The sequence below is a fragment of the Patagioenas fasciata genome, chromosome 7 (genome assembly GCF_037038585.1).
Source record: "Patagioenas fasciata isolate bPatFas1 chromosome 7, bPatFas1.hap1, whole genome shotgun sequence".
Classification (NCBI taxonomy): domain Eukaryota; kingdom Metazoa; phylum Chordata; class Aves; order Columbiformes; family Columbidae; genus Patagioenas; species Patagioenas fasciata.
This window is the reverse complement of record NC_092526.1, coordinates 15732785-15745115: the sequence shown is the minus strand read 5'-3', so window position 1 is coordinate 15745115 and position 12331 is coordinate 15732785.

The following is a 12331-nucleotide window of genomic DNA, read 5'->3' as shown; positions in this document are numbered from 1 at the left end:
ACTGGGGAAGGGGAGGAGGAGGGCCATGCAGAGTGGAGGTTTGGGGTATACCAGATAGACACTGAAAGCATTCATTAGATCCAAGTTAAGAAACTGGAGAGGTGAGCTGTGCACTGTGTGTAGGATGGGGGAGGATGAGAGAAATGAGGCAAGAACATTTTGGGCTCCTGATGTGTGTGCTATTTGCACCATATACCCCCCAAAAAGGGCCACAACTCTCTTTGATAATTTATTTTTCTTTCTATATTATGTTGTCACATCATGTTAATAACTTAAAAAAACTACGGTATAATTACTGAAGATTTAGATCTTTAGTAGTGTCAAACTTGCCATGTGCACACCCAGAGAAAGACTCTGAAGGGATATAACAAATCATTAATTTTCATTCTTCCAGAATGGCATTAGTTTGCACTGACAGGCTCTTATGGAGACAGATGCACTGGAGGGTTTTTCACCTCCTGAAATGTCAGCAGTGGATTTACAGGGTCGCATGAAAAGCAGATGCCAAGATGATTTAAAATGCTACCAAGTTATAGTTGTAGCAGTGCACAGCTCTTTAGGACGGATGTAAATACACATACCAATACAATCACTACAGAAGACAAGTGGAAACTACACATTGGACCCTTCTGTTTTTGTAAGGTGTTCATCAGTGTCCTGGACAGTATATATTGAAGAAAGATAAATTATAGTTCACTGTAATGCATGTTGGAAAATATTAGGGAATAGGTCCAAAGTTGTTTGATGTTTCTTATTCATATATAGGTTTTCATCTAAATTTTACATCAGCAGTAGTAAATAATAAAGTTAGATGGGAAGGTGTGAGTACTAACTATTTTAATACCAAATCATTCTTAAAAAAAATATTTGTAATATCTCTATGCACCAAAAAAAGAAAAATAGAAAAACATCCCCTGTGACTAGACACACATTCACGTGTCTTTTTCCCTTTCAAAGAAGATAAGTAAATCTGTACCAAGAGCTTGCAAATATTATCTGTTCATGTTAATGCTGAATTAAAAAAAAAAAGAAGTAGATGTCAGGGGTATTTTAAAAATAATTTAATCTGAGAGTTTCCCCTATGGTTTCCAAAGTAATTTTCTTGAAGGAAACCCCTGGATATGCTACACTGTGGGGTTTTTTGTACCACTAGGTGGTGCTGCCTTTATAGTGTTTCTTAGTATCCAAGTCCTTGAAGATCTGTCTATGGGGAAAAAATTATAGCTAAAAACAATGTACTTACTATAGCTTCTTAAAGATAGAGGAGTTTTGTTATACTTGTTTGACAAAGACACTTAGCCCTTGTATGTGTAAATGTGCTCACTTTGTGTTCATCTTTTGCATCTGCTTGCTTAAAATAGCGATTTGCCCCCAAGGATGTCCGAAGTTTGGTGTAGGCCTCTGCAGAGCTGAGATTGATCCTTCACCGAGCTGGTTAATCACTGAGCTTCCACACTCCACCTGTTATCATGCAAAATTCAAAATACAGTTCCTACTCTGAAAAGATTACAGTCTAGATGAGATAAGGGTGAAGAAGACAGGAAATAGTTGAGGGCGGATGTTTTCCTTGTTTCAGGTGCTGTTGTCCTGCATTGCAGTGAACAGTGGGTCTTTTGACACCATTTAAGGGGATTTGTGCTGATCTTGGCGATGTTTGAAACTACCGGGCTGCTGCCAAGTGTTTATCTGTTGGGAAACAGTTAAATTGAAATACAAACTCACTGGATCAGCCCCCTTTATTCAGATAAAAGTAAGGATGGAATTAGGGATTTTGGAAGGAAGTGTCTAAAGGATAAACAATGGCAAGAGAGTATTTGACACTGTTAGGTTTCAGGATAAGATCTGCTTTTACAATTTTATTGTTTCAAATCAGTCCACTGTAGAATTGGTGTCTAAACCAGAAGCTGAAAAGTGTGAGCAGATTGTTCAGGTTGCATTGTTTCTACATTTTTGAGAGAAAAAAATGGAAAAAAAAAATGGAGTATGAATAAAATATTTTTTGTAAAAGGTGAAAGTTGAGTGCTTTCCCCTGTGCAGGACATGAGGTATGAAGTTGCCCAACTTTGTTCAAGTTAACCACTATTTTTTTCAGAAAGCAAGTTGTTAAGCCAGCTTGAAGAAACCAATAAGCAATAGTAGCTGTTTTGAGATATATTTACTGTTGGTTAAATTTCTTTGTCTGCAAAATGCAGATAAGGATTTGCGTTCAGGTTCCCACTTGTCAGCTCAACTGCAGAAAGTTTGTGGGGGCTCTTAGCCCCTCACAAATAAAAAATAATGCAAGAAACCCGCAAAAAAGGATACTTAAAATTGTATTGTCATGAACCAGGAGCATGCATGTAGGCAATTATCAAACTGACCTGATACACATTATCTTAATCATTGGTCTGAGTATTAGCATTTATGGGAGATCTTTACAGTTTAAAGTGCTTGCTGGGACACAAACTGGAAAAGGTATAATATTATGGGGTAAAGCAATGCCCATATGAAAATATTACATATAGGATGTACATTAAAACAAACAAACGAAAACAACAACCAAAAAATACAGAGGCAAATAACTGTTGCAAATGGTCTGAAAAATATTGTCATGTGATGTCCTTCCCAATAGCAAATGTTGATGTTCTTAAAATGAGAAATAGTGCCAACATACATAGACCATTTTTTGAAGTGTTTATGGGAAATGACAAAGAACTATAGGCAGAGAACATGACTAACATCTTGCTAAAGGAACTGTTGATAGAGAAATTTATAATATAGCAATGTTGACACATCCACAATTACAGCAATCTAACCTTAAAAAAAAATTAATCATAAGATTTCAGACATGTTTACATTAGCAGCTGTGTTCCTTTTGGCAATTGGTTATCAGCTGTTTTTCTAACTGAATTAGTGCTTAACTTGGTTTACAACTGCAGGTGTAGACAAGGAGAAGATTAAAAACCATCTAGAAAAGTGTCTCAGTAGCTCAGCTTGGAAGGTCTTTGTCTCCTTTATGCAGACAGGGGTAACCACTTGAATTTGCAAGATGATTCCCAAATAGTGCAGAGATAATCTCATCACAGATGGGAAAAGCAATCAGTAACTCCTGATGGTTAGGGAATCAGAAAGGTATGTGGGAAATTAGTTACACATATTTGGAAGGGCTTGGTTAAAAATCTTAGTCTAAGATACCACTGAAAAGGCAATATTTCACTATCACATTTATAGATGTTTTTTAAATGTTATTGTGACAAATTCATAGATGATAAATGCGTAGTAATCATGATAACTATCAAACACTAGTTATTTTCAGATGAAGTTGTATGAAATAACATACAACTCTTTTCACACAGAATGTAAGCACCAAAATCATCCAAGAAAGAATAGTCATTGCTAGTCAGCTTAGTTTTGCGATATAAATAGGTATCAGTGCCAGAAAGTGTGGGCAGCCATTTGTCTCAGTTCTATCCTACACTGTATTTTAAAGCAACTGTCTCTAATGGTTGTATGTTTGCACATTTGCAAGACTGTAGATTTTAAGCCCACAGTGAACAGTTTCACTGTGTTGAATTCCACTTCCTGTATCTTCTGATGTTGGGCCATCTTGGTTGGTAAGCGTTATTGGCGAATGTGCAGTAGAGATTAATGTTTTCGTCTGTCATGACACATTGGAGCGCAGGAGTAGTACTTGTAATTACTACACTTATGTTGATGTATAATTTGGAATTATGTACATTTGTAACTATTTTTTGATGTTTGAATTTCACTTCCTAATACTGTAGGATGGGGAGAGGGCAAATGAAATTTATGCAATTATTTGGCTAGAAAAAAATTACAAGTAACGCACTATCTTATTCTACTGGCACAGAAAATACTGGTCTATTAATGAGGTTTTGCCACGAGAAGCGATAAAATATCCATCATTCAATTCAGGTAAAATTAAAATAAATTAAATTACAGAAAAATGTACAGTGGATGGGGAATAATTTAATGTTTCCTAGATGACAGGTTAGGTCAGGGTTCTAAAGCTTTCCCACTGTATTGGCTACTTCTCAGTGCAGTTAATCTTTCCTAGGCCTTTGCTTCACTTTTATTACTTTTATATATTTTCTGATATTTATATAAAAAGATGAAGACTTGTTTGCTGGGAGTTTCATGGAAAGGATAGTTAATTAAATATCACCAGGAAATATTTCATTAACAGTAAGGTCAAACCTTCTTGTTCTCTGTCCCCCCTTAAAGAAAGCTTCCTATTTAGAATGGGAATATGTAACTTCAGTAGGAAAGAACTGTGTGGTTTCTAGGATTATCACACCCTATGATGCTATGAGTAGACATAGTATTGGCAGGATTTGCAGCTGATTTGTACCTATTTGTTGCTCTGTTCAGGGAATATAGGATTGCTTGCCTTGGTAAATATTTACTGTATAAGTCTTGGTAAACCTGGAGTGTGTTGGCATGCTAGGGAAGGATTTTTTTTCATTTTTTAATTTTTTTTTTTTTTAAATCTAGTATCTCAGAAGACCTGTCAGCATCATACATCCAGGGGATAAGGCTGTGCAAGATTATTCTTATCCAGGCAGTCTGTTTTGTCTTGCTGTGACGGAGCTCACTAGTGTTATGTAAAAACAAAACATACTGTTCTTGTAGAACAGTTGCCCTTTGGGTTTCTGTTTGCTACCAGTCTCTGGAAGCTAAATATGAGTAGCTACAGTATGCAGTGGGTTTTTTTCTCATATCTATCTGTGGGTATGAAGTCTGCTATTGCTTACAGTAGTGTGACCACAGTAGCAGAGCTATAAGCAAGCTAATGACCTCAGTGAAGCAGGAGTAGATGAGGAACAGTCTCTTCCAAATCCCCAGAGCTAGAAGATAGATGAACTACATCCTTCGGATTTGACCAACAGTGGTCTAAATAGCATCTGGGGAAAAGAAAAAGTAAATGCAAAAGCCACACAGACAGAGTAGGAGAAATTAGATGAGTTTGTGAATTTTTTTTTTGTTTGTTTTTTTGTTTTTTTTTTTTAAGACAGACTTTTTTGGATGTTTATTTGAAATAAAATATTTGCAATAAGAAGTTTCTCTTTCATTCCTCTCTTTGCCTACAAGATGGAATTACTGGGTGGAAAAATATCATTTTCACAAAGGGCAGTGGAACCTGAGCAGTAGTTGGACATTATAGCTTGTTTTCATGGTTTCAGGTTCCCATTTCAAGCAAGAATGTATTTGATGTATTTTCATGCAGGTTCCTTTGTTTACTCAAAGGTATCAGATGGTGACAGGGAATGGAAATATTGAAGTCTTTCCTTCATGGCATGTGAAGTTTGTCTCTCTGGGTAGTTTGGTTTGTTTCAGTTTGTTGTTTAGACTAAAATGTGTATATGAGCATTGCAACCCATTAAACTTTCTTCCTTTATAAGGACTGGTCTTTAGGAAGTTCAGGAAACTTCCAACTACTCAAACTCTCTCCCTTTGGCTGAAGTGTCAAGAGGCTGACGGTGACCACATTGTCTTGTCACTCTTAGGCAGGAAAGAGATGCTCACTCCTCTTAAACTCTCTTCCCTTAGCTTCTGACTAACTGTCACTAACATTGAAGTATGCAGCTTGAATGTCTTAAACTGAAAACATTGATGCAATAGATTAATTCTCCCTGCCCTTCTTTGGTTTTGAGCTTTTGGGATTCAGATTTTGAAGTTTTCTTCCTTTCTGGAAACCTATTCATGTGATTCCAAAAGGTGGGGTTTTTGAGACAACATCCTGTATTGCAAAATTCCTAGTAAAGATGTTGAGATGCTGCGACATTTCCAGACTTGTTCTTTGGCTTTCAGAGTAAAATAGTTGGAATAGTATGCACTTCCACCACTTGTACAGTGACACGTTAAGAAAAAATTTCACACTTCAAAGATGTTTGGTTGGTTTATCTGGTAGAGTCACCTTGTTTCAAAATAGAGTTTGGAAACAAAACAGAAATTTAGCTTGACATTTGTATTTATACCTTCTAGTTTGCTGATGACTCTGTTATCTGTATACACAAGGCTGTGCCTCATTAAACCATCAACAATGCTTGCTTCAAGGCTCTGCAAATGTCTTCTGGTAAATTTGGCAGGGACACTTCAAGATGTCAGAGCATTGAATAACATGTAAAAATGTCATATAATTTGTGAAGAAAAATGTATCGATTTTAACTAGATGACCCTTAATTCTAAGTCTCTATAGTATTCCGTTGTCAATCATGGATCAAGTATTTGTTTATGAATAAAACAAAACTGGTAATGTACTGAACTTGGAAACAGCAAAGCATCTGTAGCAATTGAGTACTTAGAATTCAGGTAGGAATCCAAGTTGGAACAGCAAAGAGCTGTTCACATTAAACCTGTTCTGATGGGATTGTCTGCTCTTTTCCTTCAGAATGGCTTGTGCTTTCTTCCTGGATTTCTAAGTGTGTACTGTCACAGTGCATGGACCCACAGCATTTTTAAGGTGGAATATTTGAGTGATGCAGCTGGCAGCTAGATAATACAAATGTTTCCAATGCATGAAGGCTTACATACAGTAGACAACTATTTTAATTCTCTTTAACCTGTTCTTTTCTTTTCATGATAAATTAACCCTTTGGTGTGTACCAAATAATGGTATAAAGAATAAGAGTAGATTGTATAGTGATGGTGTATTGAATACACGCAGAAAACTGCACTTGCTCAAACCAGAAAGTTACTGTCCTCATTTTCTGAAAAATGAAATCCCAAACACCAAAACCAAAGAGCCGGATAATTTGGAAAACTGAACAAATCTGAAGTGACAGTGAGCTTGCAGTATATGAAGGCAAGATAGCTCTTGTAAATAATTTGTAGTGAATGAGTCACTCAATTTTGTTCCCAAGGAAATGAAATGAGGCTATCAGTAAAGGGACACAAGGAGGAAGACATTACAACTGGTACCATTACATAAGTCTACCTGGTATGGTTATCACCAATGTGGAACCTTGTGGAGGTATGTTTCTCAGAAAATATTTTCTGTATTTCACTGATGGTTTGTGCTGTTGATAGGTATCCTGGTGGCATGATATCCTTTGTGTGATTCCACCAGATGGGCCATGTGTTCCCCCATAGCTACAGACAGAGATAAGCTGGCTAATCTATTAGAGTATATAATTAATTTCAATATTTTAAATATCTTAATTAATAGTAGAAGACTTTCAGAATTCTCAGAGTAATTTCCAAAGCAGGTACATGATTCACTTATCTGCTTCCTTGTTGATGGATGATACTTAAAAACTGAAAAAATGTGTTTCATATGTGCGAAATCCATTCTTTCCTTGCACGATAGGGCACGTAGAAATTTTGGTAAGCTTCTTGGAACTGTATTTGTCCAAAGCTTAAGAACTATTCCCATTTTTCACTCTCTTCATTTATTAGTGAAGGGTAACTAATCTGTCACAAATTCAGGACCTAAGATGACTTTGTGGTGGCCAAATCCACACAGACAGAAAACAAAAAACAGCTATATGCAACTGAATCAAGCATCCAAAATGGCATGTGGGTGGAAAATAAATTTGATCTGAATTTTGAAATTCCATTAAAAAAATAACAAAGTCTTAAGGTCCCAGTAAGTTGTATCACGAACACCATGTAGTTCTCAAGAATTAAAACAAGCTTGCAATCAAGGGACAGTCTTCAGTGAGCTGTGAGACAAAGTTTTCATGTCATTTTATTTCTTGCCTCTCCCCTTTTCTAAGCAGGTGAATCTGAACAAGACTGGCAAAGCTCTCAGCTTTGGAGCTTTCCCTGTGCTCTGGTATTAGATATTTACACTCAGGTGTCATCTTCTCTTGCTCATAACAAGATACTGAAGAGATTCAACAGAAGTTGTGAGTTTGAGAGATGTAGGAGAGAACACCTTCTGGACACTATTTTAAAATCAAAATTGTTTCATCTTACTTTTGTTTTAAGATATAGACCAAGTAATCAGCAAGGTTTTATCTGTTATTTTATGGCAGAAACTTCCTAATCCTTCCCAGCACCTCTCTGTGGGAGAACAAAGCAAGAGTTTGCATGAGAATATGGTCAGTCAGAAAGGAATTATCAAACTAGATAATGGTGGGACTGATGTCTGAATTACCCTGGATAATGTTATTAGGTTAAAAGCAAAGCCAGAACTCACCTTTGCAAGCTCCTCCTCAATGTTGTTCCAGAAGATCTGCAATGATCTGCAATGATCTGCAATGGAAAGGAAAAAGTGAGCAGGCTGTTTAAGTCAAGTAAGGTTGGCATCAGAACTCAATTAGATTTTTACATAATCTATTTTGTGTAATTTGTTTTTTTCAAGGTGTTGTTTCTACTGTCTTAAATTAATCCTTTGACTGCCATCACTGAAGCAATGGAGTGGTGCTGGCAATGGGTGAGGCCAAGTGATCTGTAGTGTTATGGCTGGAGTTCCAGCAGGAACAAGACTGTGGGTCCAAACAACCAGAGGCTTTGGGGTTGCTTAAAGTGTTAACATCAACTTTGAAAACAAACAAGAAACTGTGATTGAAATAGACCCACCTTGCATTATATTAGTACTTGGGGAGAAGGGCTGTAGAGTTCATAGAATAATTTATTATAAATAATATTTAGCATGAATATGAACATTTTAATAATTCAATAATGATATAATTATATTTACCATAAACATCTTTATTGATTGAGCTCTAGTAAATGTGGGGGTTTTTTAATGATGATTATAAATTTAACATCAGAATTCCTTGCAGAAAAGAAACAAAAATAAATTTTACTGAGCTTTGATCTTCTCTGCAACTGGAAGAGAGAATATATACTTCTAGTTCCTAGAATGGTAGAGACTACTGCTATTGTAATTTAAATATTATTTTATTGAAATGAATTAGATTATACATAAAAGATTTTGCCACCAATAGCAGGGAAGCAGACACATTTTGATTATCACAGCTTGTAGCTCTAAACACACAAGCTATGATTAAAAGGCTCAAGTCAGAAAAAATGAAGCTATGTTAATGGGCACGTTCTCAAATCAGTCTTTAAAAACTAAAATTTTATACCAACCTTGAATAGGAATAACGAAGCAAACATCCTGCTCCCAGATGGACAAACTTGGCAAAACAGGAGTAATAATAATAAAAAAAAAAAAGTATCAACAGTTTGTGCAATGAAGGGAATAAATTGTACCTAAATTATAAAATAATAGACTCCAACCCAGCAAGCACTAAAGCATATGCTTAATTGTAAACAGGTGAGCAGTTAATCTCTTTTTAATAAGACAATTGAGAAGTGAAATGCACTTATGGGGCTGAGACCTAACATACGCATTATTGACTGGAGTATTAATCAATTCAGAAAGCAATAAAAAACCAACATTAGGTATGTACATGTTATATATGTGTGTTTGTGCTATTGTGTTTGACAGATTTGTTTCTTCCCTATGACCTGTGTAAATGAATCACACTGTCACCGGGGGGATGGACTACAGGTGGACTTCACAACCTACCTGGCTCTCTGCACTTCAGCTATTTAAGCTATTCATCTAATTTCCCTCTGTAGCTAAGCGGGGAGGGAGATGCTTCTAGAAGCTGTTTATCCTCCTTTGGAGGTACTGATTTCTCTCTTCTGACTATAAAAGAAGCCTGGGTGACTCAGCTGAAATTAAACTAGATACATTTGGCTGGTTACAGTTAGGTGAATTGAAGTGTCCTAGGATCTAGTGTTAGAATAAATGAGACAACTATGCACATACTGAGCTTAAAGAATCTCTTTGCAAGAGATGGATGTAAGCATCAGGTTCTACTTCTTTTAACTCCAAATGTGCAGAATCTGTCATTAACAGCTTCTAAAAGGTTAGACAGCTCTGCCTTACAATGGCACAAAGAGCAAATGAATGTAAGTTTTAAGTTGCTAGCCTGTATGTTTATTACTACCAGTAGTCCTACTGACATATGAAATTATTTACATTCATAAGACTGTGAAAAACTGTAAGCTTGAGATCAGAACAATGGTGAATAGATGTGAGACTGAAACCTCTCCTGTTCACAAAGCAACAGCCTTCAGCGGATATCGCTTGGCTTAAATGGCTTGTATGTTCATTAAAATGCATAGCCACTCACAGTATGTGATGTTCCCTGGGCCGAGCCAGGGGAATGCCTTTTGCGGCACACCTGGAGCCTCACAAATGCTTTGCAGCTTTGGTGCTGATCCAATCAAGCACAGAAATAAGTGGGAAGTGACTCATGCTGAGAGGTGGATGCTTGCTGTTAATCCCAGCTTTTAAAATGTACACGGTTTGTCATCATTTTTCATTGTGTTGAATATGTGTGTCTGGCCACTCTTGTGTCTGATGTTTGCCATGGACTCTCTTTCCAGCTCATGTGCTGCAGTCATTTGCTCTTCACTTGAAAGGACGCAATCAGACAAAAATCCCTTTAAAACCAGTTTCACTGAAGAAAAGACCTAAACAGGAGAAGAAAATATATGAGGTAGGGTGGAGAGGAATGTGTTCCGACCCTGAAACATCTGCTCTTTTAAACGTGATGTTACAAATGTTTAACCACATGTGTGTCTTTCACTCTTAAAAGCTCAGCTAAGGAGGAGGAGAGAGGGGGTAAGAGGCAAAGCAAATGGTACATTAATTATGTTTCCAGAAGATACTGAGCAGTAAGATACTGCAACATTATAGATGATACTGGACAACAACAGTAATATGAAAATACTTAGTAAGACTGAAATAATGGGCAAAATGAGAAGCATTTGGGTTAATTACACAGTTGCATTTCTACAGAAAAACACACAGAAATATAAATACTAAACATGAAGCCAGAAAGGAATTGAATAAAATTGCAGTTTGCAATACAGTGTGGCACCACAGGTATGCACATGCTTGAGTCTGAATATGTCACTGCACTTTTCTCAGATACAACCAAAGCACGTGCCTAGGTATTTTATTAAATGGGAATAGTATGGCTACTAACATAATTGAAATATAGCAGGGATTTAAACCAGTTTCTGAATGAGGGCCTTTGTCATTAAAAAAAAAGCCATTGTCATAAGAGGCAAGAAATGCAGAGGCACTATCTCAGAAAGCCTCGCAAAGAGCTGTTGACAGATTCTCTACCCACAGTTTCTAAGGGCTCTGGCAAGGCAATTGCTTTTATTCCATGTTCTGAATGAACAGAAATCGTACTGAAGCAGAAATGGAAAACAGTAAATGAAATATAAGACTACAAATCTGGCCTAGCTCTCAAGTAATCACTTTCAACATTTTTCTGTTGCTTTAGAGTGCTACACTACCCCTGTGTGTTTGAAACTCTGGAGATAAGTCTTCATCTGACGAAACAGAGACCGTGTGAAATCTTCTTGGTATGCAGGTAGGTTTTGGTACCATCTTTCAATTAAAATAGGTGTAAGAGATGCAAGTCTCAAACAAAGGCAAATGTGAGTTCCTTAACTATCTGAAATGTCTGCAGAGAATTGGTTTGGTTGATACTGCACTGTGTGATGCGTGCACAGAGAGCAGATGTGAGCTCCCACACAGAAGCAGTAAGACGAGTGTGCAGATGAAGGCCTGGAAGGAACCTTCCCCGCCACCTGCCCGAGCCCCAGTGTGTGGAACTCACGGAAACTTTGGGGCAGAGTACTAGGATATGAATAACAGCACTGGGGTGCTTCCTGTATTCCAGGAAGCAGAACTTTGTCCTGTCTTGTGGAGGAATAGTTTCGTGAAAGCTGTTTGCACAGTAGGTCTAGCAAAACAAAACCAAAGCCCTGTTGGGGTGTAGGCAGACGGGAAGTCCAGGCAAGGGGCAGGGTGCATATTTGGGCCAGGAGCAACAACACTGAAAAGCAGTTGAGTCACAGCTGAGGGGTAACACCATGCAGACTAAGGTAGCAGGAATTCAGGGGAAGTTTGGCATATAAAGCGCTCTGTGCAGTCATGATTGTTTTTCTTCTGCAGTGGAGACACACAAATCACTTCACTGTCACTGTTACTCCCTAACTGGAACAGCCATCATGTGCAGCCATGCTGAATCCAAATTCTTGTGCAAATCCAAAACCATGTAAAAACCTGCTACCACAGCACATTCAAAGTTCTGTACATGCATTAATTAATTAGCCATCCTCATGCTATTGTGAGATGAGCTGGTCAACTGATTATTCCAGTTTTCGGAGACAGGGCTGAGTTGAAGGCATTTATCTTGGTCCCGTAATAGGTTGGTACATTAAAGGATGAAATCTTCTGAAATTTCAGTGCACTTTTAAAAATCACAGTTTTCATTCACTTACAGATACCTTCTCCTCAATAATGTAAATTTCTCACTTGTGTTTGTAAAGATCCGGGGATAAT